Raw genomic sequence first — 20,747 nt, forward strand, 5'->3', positions numbered from 1 at the left:
AAATAACATCCATCCTTATATTAAAAACTGTGGCCTATTAATATTCAAAACATTGATTTTCCAATTTTTAAAAGATTTTATTTATTTATTTTATGTGTATGAGTACACTTTAGCTGTACAGATGGCCATGAGCCATCATGTGGCTGCTGGGAATTGAACTCAGGACCTCTGCTTGCTCTAGCCTGCTCGCTCCAGTGAAATACACTGTAGCTGTCTTCAGATGCACCAGAAGAGGGCGTCAGATCTCATCATGGATGGTTGCGAGCTACCATATGGTTGCTGGGTTCCGAACTCAGAACCTTCGGAAGAGTAGTCAGTGCTCTTACCTACTGAGCCATCTTGCCAGCTCTGATTTTCCAATATTTAAATTGAGTAATAACTATAATAAGATATCATGCAAGACCTTAGCAACTGTCATTTTGGTTTTCTCGACACACTGACTTTTATTTTTTATTTTTATTTTTTACATTACCCAACAACAATGAGTTCAGGTACTACCTGGAAACACTTTAGTAATAGTTTAGCAAAGTATCCTATTTCACTTTTTAATTGTGAGGAATGTTGCTTGGGCAAATAAGAAACACCAGAGAAACAGAGACAACTTTGCCAATAAATAAGAATATGCTGCTCCTCTTCTCTTCCGTCTCCTCCTCTTCTCCTCTTCCCTACTCCCCCTTCTCGTCCTTCTGCTTACACGTGCCTGTTAGCATATCTGTTGGAACCTACTTCTTCAGGATCCCAACTTATACAGAAGACCAGCTGAAACACTTACCCTTGTGGGACTGAGCAACTACTAGATTCTTGACTTCCCATTCACAGTGGCCCACTGTTGGGCTGGTTGGAGTGCAAACTGAGTAGAAGCCCTAACTAAGACACTGGGATTATATACTAGTGCAACCATATGTGGCATCTTCATTGAGGGTTCTGGAGATTAAACCCAGGACTTCATGTATGAAAGGAAACAAAAAGCTTGTTGGTAGTATGTCTCCAAGTACTTCAATAACGTACTTCCTCAAGTTTAGTCTCATCTCCTAAAGTTTCCAGAATCTTCAGAAATAGTTCATCATCTGAGAGCACAGCGATGCCATACCTCAGCATATTTCCAAAGGATTCCACGTCCTACTCTACAGAAACCTGCTCAGCCCTTTTCACTGATGCTCTAGTCACAATAGCTAGGAGATGGAAATAACCCAGCTGCTCTTCAACTGGTTAATGACTAATGAAAATGTGCTACATATACACTACAGAATATTACTCAGCTGTAAGGAAAAATAAAATCATGAAGATTTCAGCAAACAGAATTGGACTTCTTCTGACCTTATAACAAAATGGCTTCCATCACTAGTCACAACTGATATATCTACAACAGAATTCCTGAACCCAAGGCTCAGGGATCATGTGGAAGAGGAGGCAGACAGATTGTAAGAGCCAGAGGAACAGGAAGTTTGCTATGAGATTTTTGTCTCAGAAATGTCAAGGAAGCTACAACCCTGAAGTCTCGGCAACTTGTCTGCTTCAAGACCTAAACAAGGACCATACCAATAGGCATATTAACATGAAATGGAGAATTCTCAGCAAGGACCATACCAATAGGCATATTAACATGGGATGGAGAATTCTCAGGGGACCCCAGCCCTAGACAAAGAACTGCTGACAACTAAGTAATTCTGAGTGGCAGAAATAGTCTCTAGGGAAGAGACCCTCACAATTGGTTATCCAGTACAAAATGATCAGTCCTAAAATAATATACATACAAATAACATTATATGTGTTTATGTTAGGAACAGGCTGATTTATATATTTATGAATATATGTATATAAGCAATGAAAGAAACAGAGGCTATGAATATGAGAGAGAACAAGGGAGGGAGTGCATGAGATGGGTTGGAGGAAGGAAAAGGAAGGGGAAATTCTGTACTTATATTCTAATTTCAAAAATAAGAATTATTAAAAAATAAAAACAAAAACAAATTAGAAAGTTTGTAACGAAAGGCTGTAGTACTCGGTGGGAAATCCTGAAAGTACACAGAAAGATGTTCTTATACAAAACATCAAGACAGCACGAAACTCTAGAGCCAAACTACATTAGGGGAAACAAGGCCTTCTCTTTGAAATGGAAGAAGATACATCTAGACTAGAAGACAAACGAGGTGGGGGAAGTTCCTGGCCACGAAACTAGAAGGTGGGAGGATCAGAAGGTAAGGAGAGACTTGGGCAGTGAAGCAGATGGGAGTTGGGTGTGGCCCAACTTTACAGGTATCAGGTGGGGGAAGTCGAGGAACAGTCAACAAATATTTAATTAGTTCCCACTCAGTAGTGCCTCAGTAGTAGTACAATTCAGGCAGCCACCAGAGAATGAGGAAAATACTAGAAACATGAACCAATCCTTCTGAGTAAGGGTGTCAAATCCCAGAGGGGGCGGTGACAGAGGAAGGGCGGGTTGTCTGCTGCCTTCCTGCATGATGAAAGGAAGGAAGCTTGAGGATATTTCCCTCCCAAGGTAGGAGGTAATGAAACTATCCCGAAACAGGAAAAGTCAAGAATGAAAAGCTAGAAAACAGTAACAGCATGTTCTACAGTCCAGGCTGCAAGCTACATTGGACTCTATGGGAATCACGTGTAATACTCAAAGCGCCCCATCAGGAAGGTATTGCTGTTTCCAAGGCATCGACTTGGGGATTGAGCACTGAGTTCTTTGGGTTTAATTGCACTTCCCCACAGCGGAGTAATATTCCTCGAACATTTACGGGAAAGTTTCAACCTTGAAAAAATTTCTTTCACTAGTAAGTCGGATGAAAAGCCTCACTGACGTGAAAAATCCCAGTAGGCTTGGGTATCTCTGTGGGGCCTTTAGTTACTACTGAGGCAACCTGGTTGAATTCCACGCGGCAGTACTTGGGCAGGGAAAAGAAAGGTTTCCTGGGCCCAGTATAGTCTATGCCCGACGCGCTTCATTGTGGCAAAGAAACTGCTGTGGCCAGGCTCATTCCGGAGAGAGTTTGTATAAATGCGTGGCTCAGCGGCCCCGAGACTGTGTAAGTTCATGCTCGCGGTGCACACGAAGAAATTAACAAGCATTTAGAAGTCATGCCATAGGCTTCCACCTCTACTTCCATTGAAAGGACCGGGTGCAGAAAAACAAGACAAAAAGCAGCAGCCGCTACTAAGACTCGCAGCTGCAGCCGTTAAAGTGCACTTTTAAGTAGGAGGTGTTAGCACTGGGCTCCAAGGGTAAATACCGAAAGATACGGGTTCTGCAGCGATCCCATGATGGTGCACTCGCGTTACGCGGGGTTAACGTTTTCACACCATTATGCAGCAAACCGTTTGCACTCTTTTTGGCAGCTGGGCTCTGAAGCCCGGCGCAGCGCCGCAAGGTTGCCATGGGGACCGGAGGAAACTTTTTAAAGCGCTCTCCCGAGGCCAGCGCCGGCGTCGAGCCGCTCTCTCCCGGAGGGGCCCAGGGCTCCAGGCGCGCGGCCGGCGGGGGCGGAGCTTGCGTCACGTGGCCGGGGCGGGGCGGGGCGTGCGCGCAGTCTACCGCCAGCTCGGCCGCCGCCGCCGCCGCCGCCGCCGCCGCGTCCCATTCATGAGGCCCGGCGGGCTCCGCTGTGGCCCGCGGCTCCGGAGGCGGCGGCCCCGCCCCCTGCTCGCCCGCTTCTCGCCGCAGCCCGTCGGGGACGCAGGACAGTCCGCCGAGTGAGAGCCGCGCGCGGTGCCGCAGGTAAGCGGGCCGGAGACAGCGCCGGGGGTTCCCGGGGGCCGCGTCCCCGCTCGCGGCCTCGCCTCGCGTGGGCCACGTAGCCACGGCCGCGCCGCCTGAGGACGCTCGGGCGTCTGCGGAGACCCCCACGTCGGCAGCGGTCCTTGGGGCCCTGCTCGGCGCGGCCGGGGACCGCAGTCCCGGGCCTGGGGGAGGGGGCGCCGGCGCGCGATCGCGGTCATCCCCCGGTCGGGGCTGGCGAGGTGCAGTTATTCCCTCAGGCCGTTGGCTTGCCCGCCGCCGCCTCCTGCAGGCCTTGGACCTGGTTCAGATGTGAGTAGCCTGCTGCCGGCGACCCCCGGGGCCCTGGAAGGTCCTGGTCGCTCTGGGAGCCCGGAGCCGGAGCTCTACGGCCCAGTTTTGAGAGCCGCGGATCCACCCCAGCATAAGAAAATTATTTTCATTCAAATTTAGGATGGCGTTTCGGAGACATAATTATGCAGAACAAGACTAGGAAGATCGCCCTCGCTTTCAGAAAGTACTGGAACGTTGGATACTTGGAGAGGCTCTGAGGGATTACTGAACAAGCGGCCACACTTATTTTTTAATGCATCTTTGAGACTTAAAAAAAAAATTAATAATGGAAACTGAGGCTTTTGCTTGGCGCTCAAGCTCATTTGCCCAGCAGTAGGGATGCTGGTTAAGTTGTTACTGAACCTCGCCTCACGAATTTAAAACGTTATGGTAACATAAGTTCAGTTTTGAAATCTATTTTGGGATCATTTGCTGGTTAGTTTATGTGTTGATCTGACTTGATTGTTTTCACTGGCTTAAGACTAAGAAGCGTGGCAGGTGATGCTGGGCTAGGTTAGCCACACGGCCAGGTGTAGGAGGAAACAGGTGTTTTAGCCTTGTTGGGTTGCCCTGCCCTGTGTGCCCTCTCACATTGCCTCTGGGTAGCCACCTACGGGCTTCCTCCTCCTAGTTAAATGTGTTCTTGATTGTGTTTTATCGGACCCAAGGATCTTCATGTTTGAAGTAGTAGCAGAATAGCTATAGAATGCTAGAAATGAAACGGCTGGTTCTACTTTCGCATTTGGCAAAATTGAGACTCAGCAGAGAAGCTGTATACTTTAAGAGGCTCTGGAAATGGGAGCATTTGAAAACCCTCGAACGCCAAGTGCTGTTAAGCAGATAAAGGGATAAAGGTTGGGGCTTTGTTTCTTGAATTGCCGTTGCTTGTTCTCATCACTTAGCTTTGTGCGTTTCGGTTTACTGACTCGGTTACTGATTTGTCCCCTGCACTGGGCACAGCATCCCTGCAGGCAAGACTCCAGTAGCTGTGTGTTACCGAGCACAGAGGTTGGCTTTTAGAAGAGCTTTGGTTGGGGCTTCTTGAACGAACGGAAGAAGCTGCAAGCAGTTTGTCCTTGTAGGTCACTGGGAGCCAGTGAAATCTTCCTGAAATGAAATCATCAAATTTTCTTGTATGGTATGCCATGGGTGGATAATCTTGGTGCTACCACAGGTCAGAGGTGGTCAGAGGTTAGGCCGGTGAGCATTACAATGGACATTTTGTTGTGTTTAAATATTAATATTTGACTTAAATATAGTATGGGTCACTGCAGCTATTCTCTCTGATGGTATGCATAATATACTTCAGAAATGGAACATGGAGCTGGAATCATTCTTGCTGGGAAGTACACTGGGCTGCCTCCATTAGGTGCCTAGCAGCCTGTGGGCAAATTTTTAAGTCTAAGTTAAGTCTTTGTGTTTTTTCATTGAAACCCTCTGTCTGACCCCAGGGCCTGTCACTTTGTTTAGGGATGGGGCTGTAGGATAAGTACCTACTCTTGTCAGTTGGTAGGCAGTGTGACAGGAGTTTATTTGGAACTTTGCTTTAGCTGTGTCTGAGTCCCTTCAGTGCTAGGTAGGTTAATACTTTTGGTTTAGGCGCAGGCTTCTAGGACCTACACCTTCATGGCAAAATAGCTCATAGCTTTGAGGTCTGGACTTCAGTTGGCTGAATTCTGTGTAAATTACATTTCATTAAACATTGGAATAGGGGCTGGAGAGATGGTTCAGTAGTTAAGAGCACTGACTACTCTTCCAGAGGTCCCGAGTTCAATTCCCAGCAACCACATGGTGGCTCACAACCATCTGTAATGGGATCCGATGCCCTCTTCTGGTGTGTCAGAAGACAGCTACTCATATACATAAAAAATAAATAAATAATTCTTTAAAAAAATTGAATCGCTGGAAGATACACACTAGAGTAATAACACTCTGGTAATGTCTTGATAATAAAGTTTATATGTTTTTGAGACAGTCTCATACAGATAGTTCAGGTCTTGAACTTACTGTGTTGTATGCCACCATAATTGGTTTAGGAGGTTCTGAGACTTGAACTCAGGGCTTTGTGCATGCTAGGAAAGTACTTTACCAACTGAATTATATCCTAAGCCCCCTGTAATAAAATATTTAAATAAATTTTCTTACTCACTTTGCTAACAGTTACTCAATTTGGGGATCTACCTCTCCTACCATGTCATAGATGAATGTGTGCAGTTGTGTTCATGTAAACAAAGAAGGGAGTCAGGTGTCCTCCTTTCTTCCCTTTTAGCACATTCTTTTGGGACAGGGTCTCTCGCTGAACCTAGAGGTCATATATTAGTTACTCTACTAAGCCAGCAAGTCTTACTCTAGTTGTCCAGACCTAGGGTAACAGGTGTGTGAGGAACTAGTTGTGCTGGAATCTGAACCCATCATGGTGGTACAGCAAACAGTTTTAGCCAGTGATTGATCTCTCCAGCCACAACAGTGCTTTTAATAAATAAATACTTCATGTGTTTTGGTCCAATATTTTTCAAGATGAACATATGAGGGAAAATCACTCACTCTCAGGGACTACATGAAGTCAGTAGGGATCCCTCACTATTGATAGCAACCCATATGTGGTGGCGGGATGGCCAGAGTGCTACTACTACCCTGTCCATTCTAGTCTGTTTTCCTCACCTCCACCCCTGTTGTTTATGGCAGGAAGCTTGAGCTGATCATCTCTCCCTACTGTGGTTCCATTCTGGAAGGAGATAAGAGGAAGAAAAAGAAGGGAGGTTACCCCAGTTGTAATCCCAGCACTTTGGGATCCAGAGGCAGAAGGAGCTCACCAGTTCCATGATTAGCTAGCCTGGGGTACAGAGTGAGACTTTATCTCAAAACCAAGCAAAAACAAAACAAAACCCAAGAATGTGTTAGGAGACCTTTTTACATTGTAAGATCTATACCATGCGATGTGACTTTTCTAGTTTGGTTCACTGACTGCAGTTGAGTCTTTTTAAAACAGCTTTTTACATTTACTGATTTGTGAACCTGTACATGTGTACTTGTGGAGTCAGTGTTCTTCCACCATGGGGGTTCCAGGAATCAACCTCAGGTTGTCAGGCTTTGCTGACAAGTGCCGGCTGAGCCATCTCACGGGCTTTAGAGTCCTTTGCCTCAAAAGCCTTTGGATATAAACATTCAGTGATTTTTTTTTTAAAACTGGTGGATTTAGATAGTAGTTAGTGATGTTACTAAGAAATAAGGAAAGAAGGTAGAACTCTAACTTGTATCATGTCAAAAACGGTCACCTCCATCTCACCTTGTGCAAAGCCAAGGCAGTGTCTCACTGCTAATAGTTTAGAATTCTTTCGGATTATTAGGTTCACAATTGAGAAAGGTGATGTGGTGGGGAAAACCACTCTAGGAACATGAGCGTCTCAAAAGCTGTTTACAGGACGGCACTTTTTCTTACTCTTTGAGCTTAGAATTTGTAATTGGGTGCTTTTCCTTATGTGTAGTGGCACACATTTTGAATAGGAACTACTGTCCAGTGTAAGTTTTGTATCTTTGGTGTGAAGACACTGGCTTCCAGAAGAGCTGACCTAGTGGGGGTTGGCAGCAGTGGATTGCTTTCCTTACCCAGCCTTTATCCAGTTTCTCAGAGGGCTCACACTTCTCTGTTAACTTTATTAGCTGTAATGGAATTAACATTATTAGCTGAAACTGAACACTAAATTAAATGCCACTTGACTATCTCGTTTCATATCTTTATTTGCTTCTTGTATTCCCTCCATGTATTGCTGAATAGTTAGTGTGTGCATTGCCTCAACTCTTCATTTTTATCAGCCAGAAACATAAAGTGTTAAGTGGTGGTTTATAAATTCTAAGTTGTCTTCAACTCTTGTCTCTCCTGCTCTAGAATATGCAGTGATCCATTCTTAGTTTTCATCTTCGTTCTCTGAGTTTTTGGCTTTTTTCTCTCCAGACACTAATCCTCCCACCTCCCTCCGTCCTGATTAACTTCTGCTTTAGGCATCAACCTCCTCCCCTGTGGAGACATGCTTCTTTGTGTTCTGTGCTACTTGGGAACTTCTCTGGAATCAGCTTTGGAGTTCTGGTAGTTGTTAGTCATTATCAGGGTGAATAGCTTGGTCTTCTTAAACTTTCTGACGTTCTATGTAGGCAGAGCCCTTTAGATCTTTCTTTAATGTAGGTGCTGAACTAGGCTCTGACTGTACCCGACTTATACAGAAGTAGAGGCTCACAGCCATCCATTGGACTGAGTACAGGGTCCCCAGTGAAGGAGCTAGAGAAAGGGCCCAAGGAGCTGAAGGGTTTGCAGCCCCCTAGGACGAACAATAATATGAACTAACTAGTACCCTCAGAGCTCCCAGGGTCCTTGGGAGTGCAGCAAAGTCTAGTGGGAAAGTAGGACTTGAGGATTGGTGGAAGTTGGGCTGACAACTGTGGAGTAGGTGTAGCAAGGTAGGATCTGTCAACTGTACCTGAACTTGCTTCTGTAGGGAGAGGAGAAGACCTCAGAGCAGATGGGCATGAGAATGCTGGTGGGGCAGAGGCACTGCAGAGACCTGTGAGCTCATTGTATTGGGGTGCTTTTTAACCCCGATAAGGTTTGGAGTGTTCTATCAATATTTTTGGAGTAATAGTTGAAATTTAAGTAGCATTTAGTGGGGCTTAAAGAGACCAGAGTTGTAAAGTTTAGGAAACATGATTAGAGACAAGTACTTCATGAGAAGATTCTAGATTTGATCATCATGGTTCCATCACTCTTTTTATCAGATAAAGAGGAGGAGCTACAGGCAGGAAAAGCATCCTTCAGAAATGCCAAGATTGGTCCAGGATAGTCCAGCCTATCATTAGGCTGAGACTGGGTCAGAGGAAATGTTTAAAAATTGTTTTTCAAATATGGAAGGTGTTCTGTGTCACTGTTGGGAAGGAGGGAAAATGGTTGTTGGACTGTTTGATACATGCTTGTTTGTCAGCAGCACTGTGCTGCTGCCCTAAAGGATTTCCTTTGCTAATTTTGACTACTCCTGACTTGAGAGTATACACCAGATCCCCTCAGCACAGTACTGAGAAGGAGGAGCATTAACTTGTCAGCATTGGACAGAGTACCTCTCCCTTTCTGTGTTCAGAGTCTGGGTCCCATCACATCGGTACCCAACAGAGACCTCAGTGCAACGGATGGATCATGTTTATCCTTCAGGGCTTTCCTCACAGTGTCACTTGACTCACTCAGTACCTACATGTGCAGATAAGGTCCCTGTAATGGGACCTTTTACTTTATGTAATAGATTATGTGAGTGGCTAAGAATCTTTCACTAAAAGAAATATATTTAGAACCATGAATACACTTAAAATGAAATAGCATATATTAATTGTGCAAAATAACTGATTTTATTGTAGCATTTTCTCATGATACTTCTGGTACATAGTTGACTCGGTTGTCTGTTGTTGGAGACCTGCATGCCTGACTGCCTGGCTATATCTGATATTAGATGAGGGTATGTTTTAAAGCATACCTACCTAGAAGTCAAGAGCCAGGCTGTGAGATGAGGGCGAGTCACAGGGCAAAAGGGAACCTGAAAAAGCTTGTGCTCTTGGGGGAAGTGAACTAGTCGTCTTACGTATAAAGCAGGGTTTTCTAAACTGAGGCTTTGAGGGTTAGGAATGGGATTTAGCTTAGATAATGGAAAATGAGAGGCAAAGAAGTATCTTAGGGAGAACCCCTGTGTTTATATTTTTAGTGTGCAAATGTTTAGTTGAAGGGTTCTTTTTTAATATTTCAAAGAAACCATTTTGTGTGCTTGCATAGATTTTCTTCCTTGACTCTTGCCTTCCCAGTGACAATATGAGCAGTTTTGTTGCTGATAGTTGGTAAAGTTAGGAATGAATATTTTTGTGTAAATTCTAGTACATGTTAATAAAAATTGTGAAGTTTTTGAAAATACTAGTAATCCTGTGTGACAGTTTTAATTGTCAGATTGATACAGCCTAGAATTAGCCTGGGAAGAGTACCTCAGTGAAGGGTTGCATGCATTGGTTTGGCCTGTGGGTGCAGCTGTGGGGATTGTCTGGATTACTTTAACTGATGTGGGAAGACACAGCCTGAAAGTGGACTTTGAAGTTTCCTGGTTTGGGGCTCTGGACTGTGGAAAAGTGATACATTTGCCTGGGATAACTTCTCGGTGTAACTAATATTTATCTAATATTTAATATTTAACTAGTATAAGCAATTTTCACTGCTTATGTTCTTATAGCTAATTAGTGTTCAGAATTAAGCATGTGTAGTGATTTTACTTTTTCCTACACATTTTGTTTTCTTTGTAGTGAACAGTAGTGTGCTGACTTTCATATCTGAACACCAGTCATGACTACAGGCTCACATTACCTGTCAGTGGGGCCTGTGTCCTGTCCTGAATATCGGTCATCTCTTCTCTGTTGGGTCTTGTCCTGACTCTTTACTCACCTTTCCACTTATTTGGAATTGTTACCTTTGAGGCACTTACTATTTTTTTTTTAATTTGTGGTTCTTTCTCTCTCCTCCTCCATCTCATTTAAATCTGCATCTTCTAACTTTGCCTTCTCTTACTGAAGTGCCTTGGGTTATGACTTGATGTCTGTGTCCTCACCTGGGAAACACCAGCCTCACTCCTGACTTTGTTTCGTTCCTCACACCTGAGTAGGAAGCAGATATGTTAGCAGAGTCTGCCAGCCAGAGGGCATGAGAGCACCAGAGAATGGAGTGAGTACCTGCTATGCCTCTGAGCAGCTCCCTACTCGGAGAGTCATCTGGGCCTCGGTCCTTGTGAAGTTGAGGACGTGGCTGGCTGGCTGGCACTGGGTTCTGTTCTCTGAGTGGGAATGTTTTTATCTTGCTTGGTGTGGTCCTCCTGTCTTCATGGGATTCCAGAGGCTCTTGGCATTTTGTCTGTTAGGATTGCCATTGGTGGAACCTTCAGTGGTGCAGGTATGGCTTCACCCTTTGAGTCCATTTCAAGGACTTCCACGGTTTCAGTTTATTGTCACTTCTGTGAGATGAGGACTGGGGATGCCACTATGTCCAAGACCTCACCAGCTTTTAGAGAACTAGTCAGTGTTCTGTGGATGCCTCACTGTAAGTTTTCCTTATTGTTTTCTCAGGATAAGACTGGGTTATGACTAAGGAAAACCACAGGGGGTAAAGTACCATGTGTTTAATGGTGCTCATGGCCTTGATCAACAACAGTTTGAAGTTGTGTGTTTCAGATTTTTCTCTACTGAAAACCTAATCTGTATTTTCTTTTTTATGTATAAGAAGTTTGTAGGGAGGTGTTAGGGGGATGGATGGTGGTGGTGGTGGGGTTGGCAGCCAGAGGGGGGGCGTGTCCCTTTCTAAGGGAAATGGGGGACAGACTTATATGAGGGGGTACTGGGAGGAAAGGAAGAGCTGATATTGGGTTGTAAAGTGAATAAATAAATTTAATAAAAAAATTTTATGTGTATGTATGTTTTATCTGTGTGTATCTGTGTGCATCATATGTGTGCCTGGTACCTGTGGAAGTCAGAAGAGAATGGTGGATTCCTTGGAACTAGAGTTATGAATGATTATGAGATACCATGTGGTGCTAGGAACTGAACCTAGGTCCTTTGCAAGAGCAACAAATTCTCTTAACTGCTGTGCCAGCTCTCTGGCCCCTATATATTTATCTTTTTTTTTTTCTTTTTATTTACTGGGGAGGATGTATCTCGGTGAGTGTGTGAGGTCAGAAGACAACGCTCCAGGAATTGGTTCTTTACACATTGTTAAGGCAGGTTCTGTCTCCCTTGCTTTTGCTGCTGTGCTGGGTGTGAAAGCCTCACCCCATCCCAGTTCTGATCCCCACCTTCCATCTCCCCAACCATCCTGATGGCCCTAGTTTATGTCGTCTAGGAATTACTCTCCCAGCTGACATCTAGGGGTGGGAATTACCCATGTCATTTCTGAGAGTACAGTACCTGTGCACTTGGAATTTTATATGAAGAGTAAGTATCCCATTCCAGCTGACTAGCTCAGATTATATAGACTCATAGATAGCCTCTGATACTGTGGGCTGTGATGGAGTCCTGCGTATGTGTATAGTTTGTGAGGACTTTATAACAAAGTGTGGGCTCAGTTGCTTGAAGAGTAGGAGTTCATTGTCTCAGAATTGACTGAAGCTAAAATCAAGACTGTCTGCAAGGGTTGCTTTTTTTCTTTGTCTTCACCTTCTTTTGTGTATGTATCCATCCCAAATCTCCTGTTTAGTATGAGCACCCCTTTTATGTTGGATTAGAGCCCACTTGTTTTAGGAGGTAGGGTGGTGGTCTCTCTATGTAGCCCTTGCTACCCAAACTTCAGAGATCTGCTTGCCTCTGTTTAATAAGTGCTGGAGCTACAGGCCATGTGCCTCCATACCTGACAACATAATTTTATTTTGAATATTTTGTAAAAGTTTTTTTTTTTTTTTTAAACTGAGTTAAGGTCATATTCTGAAGAACTAGAACCAAAGCTTAGTTTTCCTGTTTTGGAGGACACACTCCATCCCCAGTAGCATCAGTGAAGGGTAGATATGTCATTGTGTGGTGCCTAGTTAGAGTAATATTTTAAAAGGTGCCTTTAGACACTGTATGCAATGTTCACAGAAGATCAGAAAGTCCTTAGGAAATAATTCTCAGATTATAACTGGAAGATTTTGTTCAGTCCTGTGTAACCTCTAAAATTTCTGCTGATTCTCAGATGTCTAATAGTTTAGCGTGCTTCATTCTTATTTGTTTTCTAAAGTAATTCAGAGGTTGGCAAGAATGAAGAACCCAACAGTGGGGCTAGTGCAACAGAATTAGTCTAGTCTCTTACAGGATAGTCCTGTGACTACAGTCAGCCCATGCTTGTGCTCCCTAGGGTATTTATACACCATTGTTCAGTTGGCAACCTTCCTGGAGTTCTCCTTAGTTTTCTAGTTTCTAGTCTTTCTTATTCTGGTCTTTCCCTGTTCCTACATGTAAAGTAGCCCCCACCCCACCCCACTCCACCCCCTCTTACTTTCCTCTCTTCAGGCCTCCCTCCCTCATTTCCCTTTTCCTAGCTATCCTAGTATAAGATCTGGTTGGCTTCCCTTCTATTAGCATAAAAGCACAGTTTTTTGGGGGTGGCTTCTTAGCCAGGATCACTGCTTGATCCTGAGCATAGCAGAGCACGTGGAACTAGTCAGGGAGTGAAGCTTCCTATCCCTGGTGCCTTAGTGACTTGGTTGATCTTGGCCCTGCTGCTCCCTGTTGAAGTCACTTAGTGTGTGAACCCACCTTTGACAGCTTGCTCTTGCAGCTCCATCAGAGTAGGGGTAAGAGACTTTCTCTTGGAAGCTGGGGGATATGTTTTGGAATACAAAGGCAGAAGAAGTTGGAGATTTTTAGAAAAAGAAATGAATGTGTATCAGGGGTTGCTATCAACAAAGCAAAGGGGTGACTCGATGCTTATTTGTGCTTTAAAAAAAAAAATATGGTGCTTCCAACCATCATGGAAGATCCTCTCCATGATGGATGATTCAGTGGTCACTAAATGATGACTGATGCCTTGTCTGGCCACTGTTTAACTAGAGCTCCAAACATCTAGATTTTATCATGGCACACTGAGGAATGACTGGCTCAGTGGGTAGGCATTGTGATGCTCTCTCAAAGTGGACTGCTGTAGTTCTGATCTCACTAGTGTCCTTTGCAATTTAAGTTAGGTTTAGAGAAATACAAGCCTCCAAAAGTGAAATGTATATAGGCATGAAGAATTACCACTGACACCTGCTATGCAAAAGTTGGCAGTTAGCTTTGCAGGTAATAGCAGGTACAGAGATCTTGGTGGCTAAGAGAAGGTCTTTGGGAGAACCAAGTAATAGTTGGTGTAGGAGCATTGTTCTGTTTGGGGATATATATATATATATATATACATATATATATATATATATATATATATGTATGTATGTGGGGAAATGCTGTTCTAAGGTGTAAGAAGTATCAGTTCTTTCTGCATTTCTCTGCCTATTGAAAATGGAGTATTGATAGCCCATTACAGATGACATGTAACACTATTAATGTAAGCCTCACCTATATACCAAATTATAGTTTTAGTACTTTTTTTGTATTACCCTTTATTATATTTGTAGTGTAAGGAAACTATTGGTTCTACTAATGAAAATGTAGCTATGAAGGGGAATGATTAAGAACACAAGGTACAAAGACTGTTGTGGTTTTCATGTGTGTGTGTGTGTGTCTATGTGTGTAAGCTGACACATTTAGCCCCTCTTTTGCCCATGTTATCAGCAATATGTACATTTCAATTATTCTGTCATACTGGAAAACACCTCTCCCAGTAAATTATTCTTTTAACGTTAGAGGTAGAGTACTTTTTACCCTTCAAGGTAGATTAAGGTTTTACAGATAGCTTAAAAAGTTATTCACTGCAATATCTGATGATGAATCATGCATATAAGAGAAATGAACTAATTTTTTTGGATTATGAGTATTGTGACTATTGAAAGAGCACTCTTAGGAGTTAGATGGCTCGTGGTTTAGAGTGCTCACTGTCCTTTTCAGAGCCACATTGGGTTCCCAGTATTCATGACACATGGCTTACAAGTACCTGTAACTCCATTTGTAGAGGAATGTCTCTGGCCTCCACAAGTACCTGTTAAAAATAATAAAAAATAAATAAGAAATAATTCATCGGGTAGGAAAGAGGAACTGATAATGTCCTAGGTGATGTTATGTTGATTTATCAGGGCCTTAAGAGGGGACTCACACATAGCCTTCATGTTAAATAGATTTTGCAGAGATGTGAGTGTAATTAGAAAGTGTTGGGTGACAAGTTGGAAGAAAGGAACACCGTGGGGAGGTGCTCCTACCTTCCTGAGCACAGGCCTGGGAGAGCTCAGGCTGTTAGCCTCACCTTTACAGCCATTTCATATAGCTGTAGGCTCTTCTAAACCATTTCAGTCTTGTCCTGCCTGTTTGTAGCTGGATTGTGAATTAGACCTATCCTGTTGAAAAATGGACTGAAGAGTGGAATTCAGTTTGTTGAGCTTGTCAGAAAGGTAAAATGATTTGCAAAGCTAAAAAAGACTTAAAGCACTGTTGATGGTAGTGAGAAGTTAGATGAAGTCATTTGTGTGTTTTCCTGTGTCCCCCTCTAAATAGTGACCTTCTTCATGGCAAGGACCCTACCCTACAGTTCCTGATTAAGGAACTGTGCATGGGTTAGTTTTTGTCTTCTAGTAGTTTCTGGGTACCACCTCATAGAGTCCTGACCACAGTCCTACCTGATAGGTGTTCCTGCCCCATGGTTCTACAGAGGAGCCCTAAGGAAGCTCAGGTCAAGCTGAGAATGGTTATGTGCTGCAGGTCCATAGCAAGTGAGAGAGCAGTGATGTTAGATTCATCTTACGTACGTACCTGCTGGCCCACTGCCAACATTTCTAAGAACCTAGCAGAACAGTCCGTTATAAATAAGGTAAACACCATTAGTGTAACTTGGTGGTTCTTGTGTTGCTGATGAGGGCATATAGCTGTAAACCCAGCACTGGGTAGACTGGAAGGAACATCATGAGTTTGAGGCCAGCCTAGGTAGGCTACCTAGTGAATTCTGCCAAGGCTGAAACATGAAAGCTCGGTCTCAGACCTAACCAACCATCAAAACAAACAGGACTTAGCAAATACATAAATGAAGAATGATGGTGATTACCACCTAGGAGCAGATTTGCCGCTAGCAGACTTTCAAAAGTAACCAGAATGGTTTTTTTGTTTGTTTTGTTTTTAATTGTTACAGTTTAGGAGAGGTTGCTGCTGACATCTAGTGGTTGGAGGCCAGACTTATCTGACCCCAAATGAAGTTTGCTAAGACTGGAAAACCCAGACTTAAAAATATATTAAAAGTAGGAAGCCAATCAGCATTCCTGTGGCCTGGCTGCTGACCCCCACCTTACTGCTCTGTTGTTCTCCAGCTGTTTCTTTGTGCAGCTCAGGACCTGCAGGGCGAGGTGTGAGGCAATCTGACTGATGCTAACCACCAATTCTCTTGGGCAAATTGATTCTGTGTTTAAAAACTTAGCTAGAAGTCTGAAAAGAGAAAAAGCCAGCTTTATGTTTCGAATGTTCTAATGTTACAGTCTTTCTAGAGTGCAGGGAGCAGAGTTAGAGGCAATGGCATGGTTCCTGGCCTGCAGGAGGAAATATTTGGTTAGTAATATTGTATTTCCATATCCATCTTTGAAGGATAGGGTTGCATGTGTGTACATCCTGTGGCTACTTTAAGAACTGTTGTCATGTATGTAGTAAATCCAGAATGAGCACATGTGTGGCTATTCTTGGTTATCAACCTTGACTACATCTAGAATTAACTAAAACCCAAGCAGCTGGGTGTAGCAGTGAGGGATTTTTTTTTTTCTTAATGAAGTTATCGGAAGTAGTCAGACCCACTTCTTAGGTAGGAAGACCCACCTATAATCCAGACTTTTGGAGGTGAGAACATCCACTTTTTAATCTGGGACACCTTCTGCTGGCATTCTATATAAGGACTTGGAAGAAGGAAACTCGCTCTTTCTACTGCCTCTCCCTCTCCTTCTCTCCCCTCCTTTGATGGCTTTAGAGTCTACTTCTCTGGAATTCTGGCATATACTGAAGACCAGCTGAGACATCCAGCCTTGTGGACTGAACAGCTACTGGATTCTTAGACTTTTTGTTGGTAAATAGCCTGGAGCACAACCTGTAAGCCATTGTAATAAATCCCCTTTCTCTCTATATATAGAGAGGTTTATTCTATAAATATTGTTCCTTTAGAAAACCCTGACTGATAAAGCATTTTTAACTACTTTGAGGAATAATTGAAAAAATTTTCTACACCTGCATGTCCTTGTTTCACAGGTAGTAGTATAGTAGTTAACTTAGAATCAGAGGTTTTTAGGCTGGAGGCAGTGACTCAGTGAGAAAAATGTTTATTCTGCAAGCACTGCACCTGAGTTGGATCTCCAGAACCCACATATAGCTAGACTCATTAAAAGTTGTCTGAATCCAGTGCTTCTATGGCAACATAGGAGGCCGAGACAGGAGAACTGCTCCTGTCCCCATTAGCTGGTGCATGCAGCAGCTGACAACAGAGACTCTGTGACAAGGTAGAAGGCAAGGACCACAGATTGTCCTCTGACCTCCATCTTTACACACATGACTATGCAAGTGCACATGTAGCACACATACCCCCATTCATTCTTAGAATCTATGTATAAGTTAAAGAGGGGTTCTAGGAAAGCTTTGGCCACAAAGCATTGTAGTTCTGTGAGTATACACATTATGCTGTCTGTCATCGAGCACACTGGATAGAAGGCACATTCCAGCACTTGGTTAGGCTTTGAAAAATGTGATTGGCATAATCTACCATTTAACTCTATTCTCCCATGCTACATAATAGATGCTTAGAAGCCTGACCTAAGGGCTGGAGCCATAAATAAATTGTCATTTTGATGACTTGTAATTCTTTATATAATCTGGATATTAAACTCTCATCAAAGATGATTTATAAATATCTTCTTATATTCTTACTTAGGTTGTCTTTTCATAATGCCTCTTGATATAAAATATGCTTTCAATTTTACAAAGAGTACTATCTGTATATTTTATTCATGTTCATTCATGTCATTGCAAAGATGATTTGGCAAGAGAGGCCAGAAGAGGACATCGGATCTTCTCAGAACAGAAGCTACTGCATTTGTGAGCTGCCACGTGGGTGTTAGAAACCAAATCTGGCTCTCTGGAAGAGTAGTGCTCTTAACCACTGAACCATTATTCCAGCTCCTCTGACATCTCATTGAATCTCCTTTTTTAAAATTTATTTATTATTATATAGACCCTAGAAGAGGGAGTCAGATCTCATTGCAGATGGTTCTGAGCCACCATGTGGTTGCTGGGATTTGAACTCAGGACCTTTGTGGTCAGTGCTCTTACCCGCTGAGCCATTTCACCAGCTTCGAATCCCTATTTTGTAACCTGTGAGGGAAAGGATCAGAGATGAATACATACAAAGAACTAAGAAATTTGACTTTCCACCTGAGAGTCCACAGTTTACCAGCAACTCTGACTGTGTGGCATCAGTCTGCTCCAAAGGAGCATCATCACATTTGGGGATCACATGTCCCCATGTTCTGTTGCTTTAAGTGGAGAATATACTCCAATGGCTTAGCTCACCCAAGAACTTCAACCAGTAATCCAAATAATTGAAAATCCATTGATGGTCTGGAAGTCTTAAAATACTGAGTGATCGATACATCCTCAGTGTACTTATTTTTTGCCAAGTTTGTATATTGCACACAAACTTGTATTACCTATTAAAATGCATCCTGGAGAAATCTGCCTGGTTCCCTGGAGAGCTGGCGTGCTGAAGACATCCATAGGCCACCCACAACAGGTGTCACTATAATGTACAAGCATGTGGTAGAAAGATGGGAGAAACAGAGAAGCAGAGACTGTAGACTTGGGGGTGGTAGGGAACAGCCTGATGTGAGTAGCCTACACTGCCACTTAAGGACTGTGCTGCTTCTGAGGGTCTTGTCTGTGCCCATGGCCGTGCAGCAACAGGAGTCTGTCAATATCTGTGCCCCATGTTACCACCAAAGGGCATGTCAAAGCCTTGGGCTGCCACTGGGACCATGTAGATGTTCAAGGGCTGCCCAGAGCTGGCCCACCCCTCACCAGCTGCAGCACTCTGGAAATAGGCCTTCCTCATGTACAACTGGGCTGCACGAGTAGAGCTGGCTCTGGTGGCAGGGCCATGGTTGAGCCAGCCCCAAGACTCTGGAGCACCAGAGAGCTGGTCCCAACCCTCATATGCCATGAGGTGGTATGGGTGCAGGAGAGATGTTTTCTTCCTCTCACCCCTCACCCCTTATAGCAGCAGGAAAGCAGGCCCTGCACCTCCACTGTGCAGCACAGTAAAGCTGACCCTAGTGGTGAAGTTGCAGGTGAATGGGATCCAAAGGAATGGAATGGGAGAGGAACCAAAGACATGAGAATGGGGCAGGAGCGGGGGTAAGCTGGCCCCAGCTGCAGCAGGTGGGTGAACTAGCTGGGGCAGTGCTGGAGGGCTGGCACTAGTAGTGTGGGTTCGAGAGAGCTGATGTGCTGACCAGCTTAGATATGACCCAGGCCCAGATCTAGGACTTTGAGTTGGCCCACCCCTGCATCTAGCCTATCTGTGAACTGCTTAAGTAGGTAAAGGGGCCAGTTCTACAGATCCCAAGCTGCTGCAGGATCTTCATGAAACAGGACAACATATATCCAAGAGGAGTCTGGGTGAGGATTCAATATTGTTAATGTAGCAGAAGCCAAAGGTCCCAAGCCTGACCATGATTCATTACAGTGAACATTTGTAAGTAAAGATGTTTGAGCAAAATATTGTGACACACTGCATCTCCAGGGCAAGATGGATTGTTTGTTTGTTTGCTTTTTTGTTTGTTTCTTTTTTGTGGGCAGGTTGCAAGGGCAGATACAAAGAGACAGGGAGATGAGTGGAGGTGGGGTACATGATGTGAAATAAACAAAAAAAATCAATAAAAAATTTAAAAAGAGAAAACAAAAAAGAAAGGAAAAGAAAAAAAGGAGGAGAAGCTCACCACACCCAGCCGTCCCATGTACTTACTAATGAAAAAGCAGCACTGGTGGGATCTAATTCTCTGGACATCATTTTAACTTTGTTTCCTGAGGCTAGATGCAAACTTAAATCTTAGAGACTTTGTGTCCCTCCTTTCCTTCCATCAACAGACAGTCTTATCATCCAGCACCAGACAGGCTCTTGAACTTGCTGCGTAGCCCGGGTTCTCCTCACCCCTGACTACGCCTCTTGAGTGCTGGGGTTGGAGGCATACACCACCACATCCTGACCCCCACTTTTCAAAGTCAAAAAAGAGCCAACATACTGGCATTTCCCTGTAGTCTCAAGACTTAGGAGGCTGAGATGGTAGCATTGCTGAGTCTAGCCTGGGCAAAGTAGGGAGATCTGATCCCCTACTTGAGGGTCAAGGTGGGCAGATAATTTTTTTTTTGAAAATGCTATGCAAAAGTAAAAAGATTTTTCTCAGGATTCAACCATTTGTATAAAAAATAAAACAAATCAAAACAAACAAAAAACCTCATTTAGTCCAGGCTGGGTCTACTAACTCCCCACATACTTGAGGGTGATGTTGGACTTCCTGATCCCCTTTCCTTCTCCTTCTGAGTGTTGAGTCTGCAGGTGTGCACCACTGAACCTGCTTCATTTGACTGCTTGCTAGGTACTGGACCCAGGGCTTCCTGAAGGCTAGGTGTGTGCTCCTTCTAACTGTGCTACTTCCAAAGTCCTCAGGATTTACTTTTATCCTTAACCTGGACAGAAGAGGTTGATGCTTTTCTTTGAAAATTATGGGGCTGATTGAAAATGGTTGCCTGTGATTTTACTGTGTGTTAGACATGATGAAAAGTGCCACCTGATTGGCTTTCGAGAATCCGTAGGTGGCAACCTAGGTGTAAAGATGAACTCATCTCTGATGGGTCCAAGGTACATGCTCCTTTGCAGGCAGGACATTTTGTGAGTTATTCATCAAAATAGTGACATAATACTGAGGGCAGGTAACCCAGTGGCTAGTGTATTATGTAGGAGGCCTTTGAAGTGAACCTTGCCCACAGACTTTGTTACAGC

At 43.8% G+C, this 20,747-nt stretch overlaps 1 protein-coding gene across 2 annotated transcripts in view; it reads left to right on the top strand.

Moving 5' to 3' along the window:
• The first annotated feature begins 3,531 nt into the window (after positions 1-3,531).
• Lpin2 (lipin 2) overlaps positions 3,532-20,747 on the top strand; it is a 77,072-nt gene continuing 59,856 nt past the window's right edge. The window contains exon 1 of one of the 2 annotated variants that reach the window (XM_031368723.1): positions 3,532-3,724. The gene's annotated coding sequence lies outside the window, so the exon portion shown is untranslated. Of the gene's footprint in view, positions 3,725-3,884; positions 4,037-20,747 lie in introns of those variants that run through there. The other variant, XM_031368724.1, reaches the window with a different exon arrangement.

The sequence above is a fragment of the Mastomys coucha genome, unplaced genomic scaffold, assembly GCF_008632895.1.
Source record: "Mastomys coucha isolate ucsf_1 unplaced genomic scaffold, UCSF_Mcou_1 pScaffold14, whole genome shotgun sequence".
NCBI classification, from domain to species: domain Eukaryota; kingdom Metazoa; phylum Chordata; class Mammalia; order Rodentia; family Muridae; genus Mastomys; species Mastomys coucha.